The sequence below is a fragment of the Melanerpes formicivorus genome, unplaced genomic scaffold, assembly GCF_026170545.1.
Source record: "Melanerpes formicivorus ecotype bairdi unplaced genomic scaffold, bMelFor1.0.p_v2 SCAF_47, whole genome shotgun sequence".
In the NCBI taxonomy this organism is placed as follows: Eukaryota; Metazoa; Chordata; class Aves; order Piciformes; family Picidae; genus Melanerpes; species Melanerpes formicivorus.
The window spans coordinates 2,656,233-2,671,791 of record NW_027142399.1 but is presented as its reverse complement, the minus strand read 5'-3'; the positions used below and the strand labels follow the sequence as shown (position 1 = coordinate 2,671,791).

Sequence of the window (15,559 nt, the reverse complement as noted above, 5' to 3'; positions counted from 1 at the left end):
TTTTTAGCAGGCTTTGATTTACCTTTGAGCAGGATGGGTACAGCACAAGACTTATCCAAATGCTAAGTGGAGAATCATGGACTCATGGAAGCATTTTGCTTGCAGAAGACCACCAAGATCACCAAGCTCAACCACCCTCTAACTCTACCAATCCTGGTGCTGTATCATGTTCCTCAGCACCACATCTCTGCACCTTTAACAGTTGTTTGGTGTCTCAGTCCCTCCTAAAATCATGATGCTGGCTTTCAGAGCAGGTTAAGGATGCTGCTTCACCAGCACTGAGGATACTGTCACCTTCATGAAGGTGTCAGCTCCACTGCTGCTTTCCTTTAATCTCCTTTAATAAGATTTAGAATGATTTTGGGCAGCTCAGAAAAGCTGTCCAGCCAGCAGTCTCTGCAAGGCTGCAAAGCCAGGGTCAGCATGAGGAGAAGCCTTCCCTCCCATCTCCCACACAGTGCTTATGTTAACTGTGAAGCCAGTCAACAGGCTCCAGAGGAGAAGTCTCTCCCAGCTGTGCAGAGTGTGGGTGTGTTGGTGGTGGTGACCATTTGCCTGCTCACATGTGGGAGCTGGCAATGGGCTTCATGCAATCTTAATCATAGAATTGTTTTGGCTGAAAGAGACCTTCAAGGTCATCAAGTCCAACCATGAACCCAGCACAGCCAGGACACCATTAAATGATGTTCCTCAGCACCACATCTCCATGGCTTTGAAACCCTTCCAGGGATAGGGACTCCACCACTGCACTGGACAGCCTGCTCCAGGTTTAAAACCCCTTTATGGGAAGGAATTGTTCCTTATATCCAAATTAAAGCTGCCCTGCTGCAACTTGAGGCCATTTCCACTTCTCTTTGGGAGAAGAGACTGAGCCCCACCTGGCTTCAACCTCCTTTCAGGGAGTTGTAGAGAGTGCTATGTAAAATAAAACAAAAACATTTCCAGAGCTTGAGCAGCCTCCTGTTTCTCTGACAGGAGGGAAACTCTGCTGACAGGCACTGCCATCTGCTGGCACCGCATCCTTCCACCCATTTCCTTGCAAACCCTGACAGAAATGGGGCACAGAGAGGTGTTAAAGCCAAGTCTGGCTTTTTTTGCACACCCACTAATCTGGGAGGCTGCAGAAAGCCCTGTTTCTCCCACATCTCACATGTATTTTTCTGCTGGAAAAAGAGACACCTCTCCACTAACAAGCTCTCTCAGGTCATGAGCACCACAGAGTTTCAATGCTCCTCTCTCTTTGCCACAGCTCTGCCCATCAGCTATGGAATCACAGACTGGTTTGGGTGGGGAGGGCTCTTCAAAGCTCACCTGGTCCAATCCTCCTGCAGAGACATCTTCAACTGGGCTCCAGCACCAAAAAAGTTTCTGCTTCTGTTCAGCTGCAGCCTCCTGCATTCCAGTTTGTGTCCACTGCTCCCTGTCTTGTTACCAGGCACCACTGAGAAGAGTCTGACCCCATCCTCTTGCCCCTTGAGGGCCCTTTAGCTCTTGCTGAGCATTGCTCAGATCCCCTCTGGGGCTGCTCTTCTCCAGGCTCAACAGCCTCAGGGCTCTCAGCCTTTCCTCCTCAGGGAGAGGCTGCAGTTCCCTTGTCCACTCCAACAGAGTTAGATAATGGTTGGACTCAGTGATCTTAAAGGTCTTTTCCAAACCAAAACAAATTGTATGGTTCTATGCCTCAATCTGAGCAGCAGTGACAGAATCTGTAGCTTGCTCTGAAAGCAGTGGAGGCTTTAGATGTATTCAGAGGAGGAGCAACAGTGCCTCCAGGGAACATTTGAATTTATTGTGCAATTTGATCCCTGGAACCAGAGATAATCTCTTCTGGTTTGTCAACCATTACCCCACCATCCCAACTAGAAGAAAACAGAGTTCTAAGAGCTGGTGCTGGGGACAGCTTCTAAGATTGTCTCATCCACCTCCACTCTTCCCTGGTGCACTGAACAGCAGCTGAGCTTTCAAGTAGAGCTCTGGGAATGGAGCTGTGAGGACAGTCACCCACTCTGTCTCGACTCCCTTTGGTGGTTTGGGGCTTATTCAAACCCAAGAGTCAAAATGAAACCTGGCAAGCAGGAGCTGAGGCAGAGGAGGGGAAGGAAATGTCTCTGCAACAAACCCGAACTCCCCTGCCTCGGTGCAGCTTGTGTGGAGCAGTCTGCTTGCCATGCCCTTTGATGTGGTAATGAGGAGCTGATGCTAACCTGCACAAGGAGACAGCTCTCCTCACAGCTACGTGGGGCTATTGCCAAGGACTGATTTGCACCAGCTAACACCTCCCTCCTCCCTGGTCCCTCTTGTCTTTCAGCTTCAGGATTACCCCCGAGTCCAGTTCTTAGTGAGCTGCTGCTATAATTAGCACTAATGAAGTTCTTGCTTTACAAGAGAATCCAAGGCTCAAGGGCACCCAGAGACTAAACTTCCCACTGAGGACCATGGTAGCTGCAGGGCTAGAAGACACTGGTGAGAGGCACTGCTGGAGTGTGTGGCACTGTGGGACATGGTTTAATGGCCATGGTGGTGTTAGGTCGATGGTTGGACTGGATGACCTCAGAGGTCTTTTCCAGCTGAAATAGTTCTATGATTCTGTGACTTGCAGCTGCATTGACACCTCTTAGGTGAACAGAAGCATAGAATCAATCAGGCTGGAAAAGACCAAAGAGATCATCAAATCCAACCTTTTACCAAATACCTAACACCTCCTGACAACTAAACCATAGCTCCAAGTGCCACATCCAAGCCTTTTTGGAACCCCTTCAGGGACAGTGACTCCACCACCTCCCTGGGGAGCACATTCCAGTGGCCAATTACTCTTTCTGGGAAGAACTTCCTCCTCACCTTGAGCCTAAACTTCCCCTGGTGCAGCTTGAGATTGTGTCTTCTTGTTCTGTTGCTGGTTGCCTGGGAGAAGAGACCAACCCCCTCCTGGCTACTACCTCCTTTCAGGAAGCTCTAGAGAGCAATAATAAATCACTCTCCAGCTTCCAAAGTGCCTGGAAGCTCAAAACCACAGAATCACAGAATCAACCAGGTTGGAGGAGACCTCCAAGATCATCAAGTCCAACCCTAATTAATCAACAAAGTGCAGCAGTTGCAGCACTGCCAATAACAGCAAATTCATGGCAACAATGCCCTTGCCAGGCTGTCAGAAGCCAAAGTGGTTTCTGATGAAAGCAACTCACAGCCTGGGTTGGAAAGGACCCCCAGAGGCCATCTAGTCCAACCCTCCTGCAGTTATCAGGGACATCTGCAACTGGGCCATGGTTTAGTTAGTCAGGAGGTGTTAGGTATTAGGTAGTAAGTGGGTTGGACTTGATGGTCTCTGAGGTCTTTTCCATCCTGGTTGATTCTATGATTCTATGACTCTGATTCTATGCCTCTATGATTCTATGCCTCTATGATTCCATGCCTCTATGTATCTATGCCTCTATGATTCCATGCCTCTATGATTCTATGCCTCTATGATTCTATGCCTCTATGATTCCATGCCTCTATGATTCTATGCCTCTATGATTCCATGCCTCTTTGTATCTATGCCTCTATGTATCTATGCCTCTATGATTCCATGCCTCTATGATTCTATGCCTCTGACTGACTCTATGGCTCTATGGTTCTATGACTCTCTGGTTCTATGACTCTCTGACTATGATTCTATGACTCTCTGATTCTATGCTCAGGGAGGTGGTGAATTCCCCACCCTTGAAGGGATTTCAAAGCTGTGGAGATGTGATGCTGAGGGATGTGGTTTAGTGCTGGGTTGATGCTTGGACTTGATACAACTAAAGAAACAAACCCAATTGCTCCATTCCTCCCCAAAGTGTCCATGGCCTGTAAATAATCTTCATGGGCTGCTTTAATTCAAGACCTGTGGCTGTTTATTAGAAACCAGCCTGGTAACAGTTAGGTAACTCCTGAGCTCTTGGATTTCCACACAGTTTACTAACATTTAGGAAGCCCTTCAGTCATTTGGGAGCTTGAGAGACCTATTTCTCAGGTTGTTTGGGGTTTTTTTTTTCCCCTTCTCCTCCAGACAATTCAATATTTATAAGGAATTCAATATTTATAAGGAATTCCCTGCCTCAGCAGCATCAGCTGACAGCTATGAAAAGCCAGGGGGCTCTGAAATGCATGAATGTTTTAACCCTGCCTAAGACTGCCAGATGAAGAGATTTCCAGGGGGTTGGGTTTTGGTTTATTGGTTGGTTGGTGGTTTTTTGGTGCATAATTGATTGATATTTAGTTCAAGCAAATAACTGACAAAAGGAAATCTCAGTGGGAAAGGGGATAGGGTCTGTGGGATCCCAAACCAGCTATGATAAGAGAATTTTTGATGAGTTTACATGAAAAAGCAGCAGCAGGATCAGGGGAAGAATCAGTCTGCTGGTTCTGGGGTCTTCACTACACAAAGGACTTTGAGTTTGAGTTGCTGGAACATGGCCAGAGAAAGAATCATAGAATAGAATCATAGAATCAATAAGGTTGGAAAAGACCTCAGAGATCATCAAGTCCAACCTGTCACCCAACACCTCATGACTACTAAACCATGGCACCAAGTGCCATATCCAATCCACTCTTGAACACCTCCAGGGATGGGGACTCCACCACCTCCCTGGGCAGCACATTCCAATGGCTAACAACTCTCTCTGGGAAGAACTTTCTTCTCACCTCCAGCCTAAACTTCCCCTGGCACAGCTTGAGACTGTGTCCTCTTGTTCTGACAACAAAGACAACAAAGCTGGGTGTCTGGACAACACGGCTGGTGAGGAGCAGCTGAGTGAACTTGGAGTGTTTAGCCTGGAGAAGAGGAGGCTGAGGGGAGACCTCAGTGCTCCCTACAGCTCCCTGAAAGGAGATTGGAGCCTAGTGGGAGTTGGTCTTTGCTCCCTAGTAACTAGCTACAGGACAAGAGGAAATGGCTTCAAGTAGCAGCAGGGAAGATTTAGGTTGGATATTAGGAAGAATTTCTTTCCTGCCAGAGTGGTGAGGGATTGGAACAGGCTGCCCAGGGAGGTGGTGGAGTCATCATCTCTGGAAGTGTTCCAAACACACATGGCCATGGCCCTTTGGGACAGGGTTTAGTGGCCATGGTGGGGTTGGGTTGATGGTGTTGGACTTGATGATCTCAGAGGTATTTTCCAACCTTCCTGACTCTGCTTTCTCCTCCAGCCCCTTCCTCAGAGCATCACGCTAGTGTAAGCTCAGATATCACTCCAGGCTTCTGTGAGCCATCAATAAAACCTTTCCACATCCTCTAAATAAAAGATTGTGCTGAATCTGGGCTCTGGCACAGAAATGTGAGCGACTCCTGGTTAGTGATGCAAGGGAGAGCAAAGATAAATCTCCATACAGTGGCAATAAAGTGCCTCTTGATGAGCACTCCTGTAGCTGCCTGCCAGTGCTGGCCACCATCCAGGTGTGTTTACAGCGTCCCTGACTCCTGCTGCATCCTTACCTTTTGTTCTTGGTGTATTTGTATCTATGGAGCCAGCTGACCTTGAAACTCTCCTTGGAGGGTGGAGGGGGGGGTAGGAAGGGGGGGGGGGGTGGGGGGTGGGGAGGAAGGAGGGGGAAGGGTGGGGAAGAAAAAAAGCAAACCAGAAGAATGAAAAAGAAACCCCTCAGCAGTCAGAAAGCTTCCCACCCCCAATCCATCTCCCAGTTATTATCTGAGTATTTCTCCTCTGTTTGGTGTGCAGGGAGGGCATTCAATAAGGCTGGAAATGTTCTTGCTGTCCCCAGAGAGGCTTGTTCAGAGTGAAACCAAAGGAAATTAAAGGCCTATCAAGCAATCCCCTGACACGGGTTCATAAATATGAAACTGCAGGCAGAGCCTGGCTGAAGCACTGAGGACAAAATGTGCTAAAAGTCTTTTGAGTCCTTCCATTCCTGCCACCCCCGCACTCCCTGCCCTGGGAGGGGAAGGGGTTTGGGTTCCCTTCTGCTCCTCATCCCTGAGCGCTCGCAGCGAGCAGAGGAGGAAGCGTTTGCTGCGGCACCGCAAGGCATCGCTTCTGTGGCAGCAAAGATTCGCAGCCCTCTTGAGGTGGGACAGGGCTCTGAGCAGCCTGATCCAGTGGGGGATGCAGACTGCAGGCTGGCGGTGCCATGCTGTAGCCATAAGAGTTGCCATTGCTGGAGCGTGGCCAGAGAAGGGCAACAAAGCTGGGGGAGGGTCTGGTGAGGAGCAGCTGAGGGCACTGGGGTGGTTCAGCCTGGAGAAGAGGAGGCTGAGGGGAGACCTCAGTGCGCCCTACAGCTCCCTGAAAGGAGATTGGAGCCCAGTGGGAGTTGGGCTTTGCTCCCTAGTAACTAGCTACAGGACAAGAGGAGATGGCCTCAGGTTGCAGCAAGGAAGATTTAGGTTGGATATTAGGAAGAATTTCTTTCCTGCCAGAGTGGTGAGGGATTGGAACAGGCTGCCCAGGGAGGTGGTGGAGTCATCATCTCTGGAAGTGTTCCAAACACACATGGCCATGGCCCTTTGGGACAGGGCTTAGTGTCAGGTGGGGTTCAGTCTCCTCTCTCCAATGATAGGGTAAGAGAAAATTGCCTCAAGTTGCACCAGGGGAGGTTTAAGCTGGACACTAGAAGCAGCTTCTTCCTCAAAAGGGTTTTTCAGGCCTGGAACAGTGTGGTAGCAATCAAATTACACTGCCATGCTCACCACACTGTCCTCTTACATGCTGTGATTTGTGCAGCTCACTGAAGTTGCAGCAGAACTGTTGGCTTTTACCCTAAAACCATTCAGTGGAGCTTTCCTTTCAGGTTGGATTTGCCTGAGGTTTAATTCCTTCACCACTTGCTGCTCTGCTGCATCATCCCAGCGCTAGAGGTGTGCTCAAATGGATCAAATTGGCTTTGCTTTGCTGTTCCCTGTGAAATTCATCCATGGTTTGATCCATCTGAGCATGGGAAGAAGCAGATCAGGGTAATCTCAGACCATGACCATATCTTCTCAGCATGGGTTCCAGGCAGAGCAATAACTCAGCCGAGGCCACGAGTCGCTCTGCTCTCTGGTGTAAGAGACATCAGGAATTATTGACTCCATTCCCCAGAACGTGCCAGAGGAAATGAGGCATACCAGCAGAGCTGTCAGTGTGTCAGAAAAGCATAACAGTGCCTTTTCCCAGGGAATCTGATGCCATATGGACACGGGCTTTGCTCTGGTGAGGCTTCCTTCAGCCTCCCCGGGCTTCGCTACGTCATGACACCTTCGTAGCGTGGTGGCTGGGCTGTGACATCTCGCCATGGAAACTGCTTTGGGTTGTGCTGGTTCCACACTGAAGGACACCTATGGAGTCTGCAGGCTTGGCACTGCCTCTGAATTGATCCATTTCTGCTGACAGCTTCCATACACCTTGTCAGACAAGCGAGTTATTGGAACCATCCTGCCAGAGAGGCTGCGGCCATCGCCTCGGGTGATTTATCCCAGGTTTATTCAGCACTCGGAGCCAATGCCAAGAAAATTCCCTCGTGAACCTAGAGCAGCTGTTGTTCTCATCTGAACTCCTGTTGCTGCATGAGTACTGTGCTCAGTTTTGGACACAGCAGCATAGTGGGGACGTTGAGGTGCTGCAGCAGGTCCAGAGAACAGCAACGAGGCAGGGGAAGGGTCTGGAGAGCAGGACCGGTGAGGAGCAGCTGAAGGAGCTGGGGGTGTTCAACCTGGTGAAAAGAAGGCTGAGGAGAGACCTTCTGGCTCTCTACAGTTCCCTGACAGGAGATTGGAGCCAGGTGGAAGCCGCTCTCTTCTTCCAAGTTACAAACAACAGGACAAGAAGAAACTGGATTGAAGTTGCACCAGGGGAGGTTTAGGCTGGATATTAGGGAGAGGGAGAGGGAGAGGGAGAGGGAGAGGGAGAGGGAGAGGGAGAGGGAGAGGGAGAGGGAGAGGGAGAGGGAGAGGGAGAGGGAGAGGGAGAGGGAGAGGGAGAGGGAGAGGGAGAGGGAGAGGGAGAGGGAGAGGGAGAGGGAGAGGGAGAGGGAGAGGGAGAGGGAGAGGGAGAGGGAGAGGGAGAGGAGGATGGGATAGACCAGGTTGGAAGAGACCTTCAAGATCATTGCATCCAACCTATCATCCAACACCACCTAAGAAGGTTCTCAAGCCCTGGAACAGGCTGCCCAGGGAGGTGCTGGAGTCCCCAGCCCTGAAGACCTTCATAAACCATGTAAACATGGCACTTTAAGGCATGATTTAATGGCCATAGTGGTGTTGGGGTGACATTTGGACTTGATCTGTCTTAGATGCCTTCTCCAACCTTTATCATTCCATGATTCTATGATTCTAACTTTGAGATAGAACTCCTAAAGCCAGCAGTCCTGTAGTGCTACTACCATCCCTGTTTCTCCTCAGAGCCACCCCATCTGTGATGACAGGTTGGACTTGATGATCTTTGAGGTCTTTTCCAACCTTTTTGATTCTATGATTCTATGATCCCTGAAAAGGAGTCAGCCAAACAGCCACAAAAGGTTCAGCTCTCTGGTTTTGCCTCTTTGCTGTGCAAAATGATTTTAGCACAGAGGAAATGTTTGGCTGGTTTTTGTTCATTGATGACACTGATCCCAAGGAAGGTCCTTTTGAAACAGGAAGATGAAGCTTTGTGGTCCTCAGGCAGGTAAAGCCAAAAAATAGTAACAGAAAGTGCGACCTAAAGTCCAAAGTTTCACCTCCACTCCCTTTATTTCACTTCTAAAAGGGTTTTTCCCCTCCCACCCAGAAGCAGCATGAGCTCAGCAGTCCCTGCAGAGGCCAGCAGAGGGGACTGGGCAGCCACAGTGGTTCTTTGCTCTCCTCCTCATTCTCAGGGGAGGAGAGAAGGCACACACCTCTCTGAAACAGTAGGTAACCATCCAGCCTGTCTGTAAGGCCAACAGTGTGCCCAGGATGGAGGGGTCTGGCTGGGCACAAACCAAGCTCCTTGCCAGCAGCACCTCCTGGTTCTGTGGAACCAGACATGGCAGAAACACATTGCAGAGAGGAACCCTCAGGACAAAGAGACTTCACTGTATGGACATGTTTTGAGAGAAAGGGGACAGCCTCCCCTAGAAGACAGGGGACTGTCTTCAGCTACTCAACCTAGGCATGGGATCTCTTCTGGCATTATCAACCCAGGAGAGATAAGGAGCAGCTTTACTTGGAGCTGGCCACATTCCTGCTTCCTTCTCCATCACCAAGACAGATGTTCTCAAGCCAGTTGCCTCCTGAAGGAAGCTGTGTAGCCCACAGCATCTCCTCCAAACCTTAGCTAGGAACAGTCCAGCCAGAAAATAGAAAGGACTAGACTAGAATAGAATAGAATTAACCAGGTTGGAAAAGACCTTTGAGATCATCAAGTCCAACCTGTCACCCAACACCATCTAATCAACTAAAGCCAACTTGGTGCCAACATGGCACCAAGTGCCTCATCCAGGCTCTTCCTAAACACCTCCAGGGATGGTGACTCCACCACCTCCCTGGGCAGCAAAATCCAATGGAAAATCTCTCTTTCTACGAAGAACTTCTTCCTCACCTCCAGCCTAAACCTCCCCTGGCACAGCTTGAGACTGTGTCCTCTTGAGAGCTGTGCCTGTGTTTTCCCCAGCCTGCCTGTTAAGCCTCACACAGATGAAAACACCACCAAGCATTGCCATTGCTTGTGGACAGCCAGCAGGTTGTACCTGATACTTCAGGCTTCTTTCTACTGCCAAGGGTGGTAGCAGCTCTCTGCTGTCCCACCTGCTCTGACTGCCCTGCTGAGTGACTGATTTTGATGGGGTCACTCATCTGTGAAGCAGGAATTCTTTGCAGGCCTATTTCTGAAGTCCTGACCTTCAAAAGCAAGGCCCATGATCATCCAGTACCTGCACTTCTGTAAAGAGAGCATGTAGCTGAAGCACCTGCAGGGACATGGAATAGTTTTGGTTGGAAGGGAACTTTATGATCATTGAGTCCAACCATGAACTCAGCACTGCCAGGTCTCCACTAGCCCATGTCCCTCAGCATCACATCTCCATGGCTTTGAAACCCTTCCAAGGATGGGGCTCCACCACTGCCCTGGGCAGCCTGGTCCAGTGGTTGAGAACCCTTTCAGAGAGAAGTTTCTTCTGCTGTTGAACCTAAACCTCCCCTGGTGCAACTTGAGACCATATTCTCTGGTCCTGTTACTAGCTACTTGCAAGAAGAGACCAACCCCACCTGGCTGCAACCTCCTTTCAGGGAGCTGTAGAGAGCCATGAGGTCTCCCCTCAGCCTCCTTTTCTCTAGGCTGAACAACCCCAGTTCCCTCAGCTGCCCCTCACCAGATGCCTTCTCCAGATTCTTCCCCAGCTCTCCTTACCCTTGGATTTCCCAATGCCTCCTCCATGGGACTGAGAACTGAGCTCAGGAGTTGTTGAGGAACAGCCAGGAGTAATTCTTTCCCCAGGGAAAGAGCAGAACAAGGAGCATACAAGAGAAGGTACTGCTTTCTTCACCAGCCTGTCCTCTGCCTCTGCTGCCTCTGGGACCAAATTCCTACTCCTGAGAAGTAAGTGAATAAACAATCACTCCACACAACTTGCTCACTCCCTCACTCAGCTCAACTTCTGGGCTCCATCCAGGCCATTAGCTGGGAAGGGAGCTCAGCAGAGCTCTGCTTCTTTCCAGCAATATGCTCTCAGTTGTCTTCATGGCTCCCATGAGAGAGATCAATGCCTGACTTGAGTGGGTCAGGATATCAACCCAGCCTTCCTACCTTGCTTTGCCTTTCTCTGCTTGCCTTGGTTATCATCTCTGAAGAGCAGGATGCTGCCTGCCTCCTGTATCTCTCTCTCCCTCTCCTGCATTCCAAAATAAAATGAATTTCATTTATTAATGCTGATGGAGCCCATGGAGACCTGCAGATAAAAAGACTCAATGTGAAGCAGAATATAATGTTCTACCTTGCAGAAAGCTTTATGCTTTACTATTTCTTTTTGAGCACCTACTGACATTGCTAGGCAACTGGGACATTGTCCAAAGTAAAACCACCAATGGCAATCAAAGAGACAAATGCTGACTCCAACGGTCTATAAAATGCAGCTGAGGACTCTCAGGTTAAGAGACAAGAGATGGAATGAACTCAGGCTCAAATGGTCACCAGCTGACCCCAAAAGTAACCTTAGAGATACAGCAAAGCTGGGGAGGGGTCTGGAGTGCAGCCCTGTGAGGAGAGGCTGAGGGAGCTGGGGTTGCTTAGCCTGGAGAAGAGGAGGCTCAGGGGAGACCTTCTTGCTGTCTGCAACTACCTGATGGGAGGTTGTAGCCAAGGAGGGGTTGGTCTTTTCTCCCATGCACCCAGCACCAGAACAAGAGAACACAGTCTCAAGCTGTGCCAGGGGAGGTTTAGGCTGGATGTCAGGAAGAAGTTCTTCATAGTAAGAGAGATTGGCCATTGGAATGTGCTGCCCAGGGAGGTGGTGGAGTCACCATCCCTGGAGGTGTTTAGGAAGAGACTGGATGGGGTGCTTGGTGTCATGGTTGAGTTGATCAGATGGTGTTGGGTGATAGGTTGGACTCGATGATCTCAAAGTTCTTTTCCAACCTGGTTAATTCCATTCCATTCCATTCCATTCCACTCCATTTCATCCTATCCTATCCTATCCTATCCTATCCTATCCTATCCTATCCTATCCTATCCTATCCTATCCTATCCTATCCTATCCTATCCTATCCTATCCTATCCTATCCACAACATGACCACCATCCAGGAGCTGCTGCCTCAGAGCCATGGCAATATCTGGGAGCTTTCAGGAGCAGCAAGATCAGCTTGTTGGCTTGTCAAGAGACCTTCAAGAACAGCAGCACAGGGGATGGCCACTGCTGTGCAAAGGTTACTGCAGAGTTGTATCTACACAGAACTCTTCATCTGCTCCCAGCAAAGCTGGAGCTGGTAGCTTCAGGGGCTCTCAGATGTGGATGGAGGGACAGCACTTGCAACACACCAGCATTTAAAACCATCTCATGCCCTTGAGGACAACTTCAGCTGCCACAGACACCTTTCTGGAGGTTACAGCAGCGTGAGAGAGGAGCATGCAGAGGATGAAATGAAGTGTGATCCCATTTTAGGGCTTGATACCATTTGATGGATTGCAGCTCAACTCCCACCCTGTTAGAGGAGCTCAGTGTGCACCTGAGACATCTGTGCTGCTTCTGCTACCAAATCAATAACCCTTGTCACTGAGCTGCAGCTAGTTATCACCTTCAATAGCATCACATGCACCAGAAGGATGAGAGATCTAATGTCCAGCCACAGAATCACAGCCTGGTTTGGGTGGGAAAGGACCTATCAAGGTCATCTAGTACACACACACACACAGAGGGACATCTGCAACTAGAGGAGCCTGCCCAGAGCCCCAGACAACCTGACCTGGAATGGTTCCAGGCATGGGGCAGCTACCACCTCCCTGGGCAACCTGGCTCTGAGTCTCACCACCTTCACACTGAAGGATTTCTTCCTTCCCTCCAGTCTGAATCTCCCTCTTAGTTTAAAGCCCTCAGCCTTTATCCTGTCCCAACAGGCCCTGCTAAAATCCCTGTCCCCAGCTTTCTTATCAGCCCTTTCTTCTGCTGCTCACCATGCAGAAGCCTGATGTGAAACCTAAGTGAAGCTCTAGAAACAAAGCTTCAGCAGGTGTCAGCTGCTGACACCAGTTGCTCAGTGCTTTCAAACACTTCCCTGCACACCTTGTTTTCAACAGCTATTTTCCTAGCTTCAAGCAGGGAAAAGGATTGCAGATGCCAGTGTCACAGCCTGGAGCAGTGACTCATGTGTTCCTGGCAGGTTGCTTGGCTCAGTGCTGCAGAGAAGGGGCAAGGTGACAAGGGCACAGCTGCCAGTGTGGTACTTTGGATGCCTTTTAACAGGAGGTTTGAGTGGCTAGAGGACAGGAAGTGACTCAGGACATAACATTCCTCACTGGGCTCTGCCTGGGTGGTTACACAAAATGCATCCAGCCAAGGTCTGCTTGGAGGTGCTGGTGGATCCCTGATCCAGCTGCTCTGCTCCTGGTGCTACACCATGCTGGCAGCTAAGCACCAAGTGGAAAGATGTTGAGTTGCTGGAAGGTGTCCAGAGAAGGGCAACAAAGCTGGGGAGGGGTCTGGAGCACAGCCCTGTGAGGAGAGGCTGAGGGAGCTGGGGTTGCTTAGCCTGGAGAAGAGGAGGCTCAGGGGAGACCTTCTTGCTGTCTACAACTACCTGAAGGGAGGTTGTAGCCAGGTGGGGGTTGGGCTCTTCTGCCAGGCAAGCAGCACCAGAATAAGAGGACACAGTCTCAAGCTGTGCCAGGGGAGATTTAGACTGGATGCTAGGAAGAAATCCTACACAGAGAGAGAGATTGGCTTTGGAATGTGCTGCCCAGGGAGGTGGTGGAGTCACCATCACTGGAGCTGTTTAGGAAGAGCCTGGATGAGACACTTTGGTGCCATGGTTTAGTTGATCAGATGGTGTTGGATGATAGGTTGGACTTGATGATCTCAAAGCTCTCTTCCAACCTGGTCCATTCCATTCCATTCCAACCAGGACTACTGTGGCCAGCTCTGGGCTCCCTAGTTCAAGAGGGACAGAGAACTACTGGAGAGAGTCCAGTGGAGGAGCATGAGGATGCTGAGGGGTTTGGAGAATCTCTGTGAGGATGAAAAGCTGAGAGCCCTGGGGCTGTTGAGCCTGGAGAAGAGCAGCCTGAGATGGGATCTGATCAATGCTCAGCCAGAGGTGAGTGGTGGGCAAGGGCATGGGGCCAGACTCAGTGGTGCCCAGTGGCAAGACAAGGGACAATGGGCACACACTAGAAGCCAGGAGGTTGTGCTCAAACTGAAGGAGATTTGGTGTGAGGGTGCTGGAGCCCTGGGTCAGGCTGCCTGGAGAGGTTGTGCAGTTTCCTTCTCTGGAGAGTTTCAAAACCTGTCTGGATGCATTTCTGTGCAACCTCATCTAGAGGACCATGCTTCAGCAGGGGTTGGAGTAGATGATTTCCAGGGGCCCCTTCCACTCCCCACTATGCTGGGAGTCTGTGACCCTGTGAAGTGCCTTTGTTGCAGTCCACCCCTGCCCTACATTTCCAGGGGAAGTAAGGAGTTCCCTGGCACTAACCACCTCTGCCAAGCAGCTGAATTACAAGTAAGGAGCTTTACTCCTTCCACTGGGAAGCTGGCACCATTTCCTCCATGAGCAGAGTTGCATAAACCTCCTTTCCCCACGTGGCTTTGCCAGCAGAGGTGTTCTACCTTGGGGGCTTGCCAGGAGCTGCAGGAGATTCCAGGCCATGCTGTCCCAGGAAATCTGTATTGCAGCTATGCTGTTCTAGTCTAACAGAGACAGTGCTAAACTCTTGTCACCGATCCCTTGTGCTCTCTGAACAGTTAAGGGTGTGAACATGTCCCAAAGACACAAACCAGCTCACCTTGATGATCTCTGAGGTCTTTTCCAACCTTATCGAGTCTATGATTGTATCACCTTTGGACTAAATGACCTCTGAAGGTCCCTTCCCACCCAAAGCATTCTGTGATTCCATGGTCAGTGGGCAGTCAAGTTTTTCTCTCATGCTCTCCCAAGCCCACCTGCACTACTCTACAAAGAGCCAGGCAGACAACACAGGGTCCCTGTTGCTGCTCAGCTTCTGACTATGACTTCAAGGAGTTAACCATCACAGGTCTCTGCCTTTCTAGGTTTCCACAGGCATTGCCCAGCCAGCTTTGCTCTTGAATTCAAACAGCCTATGCATTTAAATTGTGTCATTCCTGCTGGCAGAGGAGACCAAGAGCTTCAATGGGCTGCTGTCAAAGGAAGGCTGAAGTGATTAGAAACCTTCTACTTTCATTAGCAGCAATGCTTCAAGGTGCTGCATGAAGGATAGAATCATAGACTTAGAGAATCAATAAGGTTGGAAAAGACCTCAAAGATCATCAAGTCCAGCCTGTCACCCAACACCTCCTGACAACTAAACCATAGCTCCAAGTGCCACATCCAATCCCCTCTTGAACACCTCCAGGGATGGGGACTCCACCACCTCCATCAAGCTCAACAAGGGCAAGTGCAGAGTCTTGCCCATGGACCTTGCTCCACCACAGGTGAAGGGTTGACCTCCTGGAAAGCAGCTCCCAGGAGAAGGACCTGGGAGTGATGGAGGACAACCATGTGCCCTCATGGTCAATGGTAGCCTGGGCTGCATTAAGAGAAGTGTGGCCAGCAGGTTGAGGAAGGTTCTCCTGCCCCTCTACTCTGACCTAGTGAGGACACATCTGGAGTATGGTATCTAGTCCTGGTCTCCCTAGCTCAAAAGAGACAGGGAACTGCTGGAGAGAGTCTAGTGGAGGCTACAAAGATGCTGAGGGGCCTGAAGCATCTCTGTCAGGAGGAAAGGCTGCTGATGGTCATAGCTAAAGGCTTCCTCTGGCCCCTGGAGTGATGTCTAATGGAAGGACTTCTGGTGCAGCCAACTAAAAGGTTAGGTAGCTCCTCTAAGTTCACTGAGATGCCTGCAAAGGAGAGCCTTTGCCCATCAGCAGGTCTTTGCTTCATAAAACCTTGTGGTGGTAAGATGAGTGGAACCTCAGAGGCTC

General features: G+C 50.1%; 1 protein-coding gene across 4 annotated transcripts in view; it reads right to left on the bottom strand.

The window, feature by feature from the left end:
* The window catches only part of KCNJ5 (potassium inwardly rectifying channel subfamily J member 5), a 71,347-nt gene that overhangs the window by 28,814 nt on the left and 26,974 nt on the right, over nt 1-15,559 (bottom strand). Inside the window, exon 1 of one of the 4 annotated variants that reach the window (XM_068160001.1) lies at nt 5,453-5,477. The exons of the other annotated variants lie outside the window; for them this stretch is intronic. The gene's annotated coding sequence lies outside the window, so the exon portion shown is untranslated. Of the gene's footprint in view, nt 1-5,452; nt 5,478-15,559 lie in introns of those variants that run through there. 4 annotated transcript variants of the gene reach the window in all.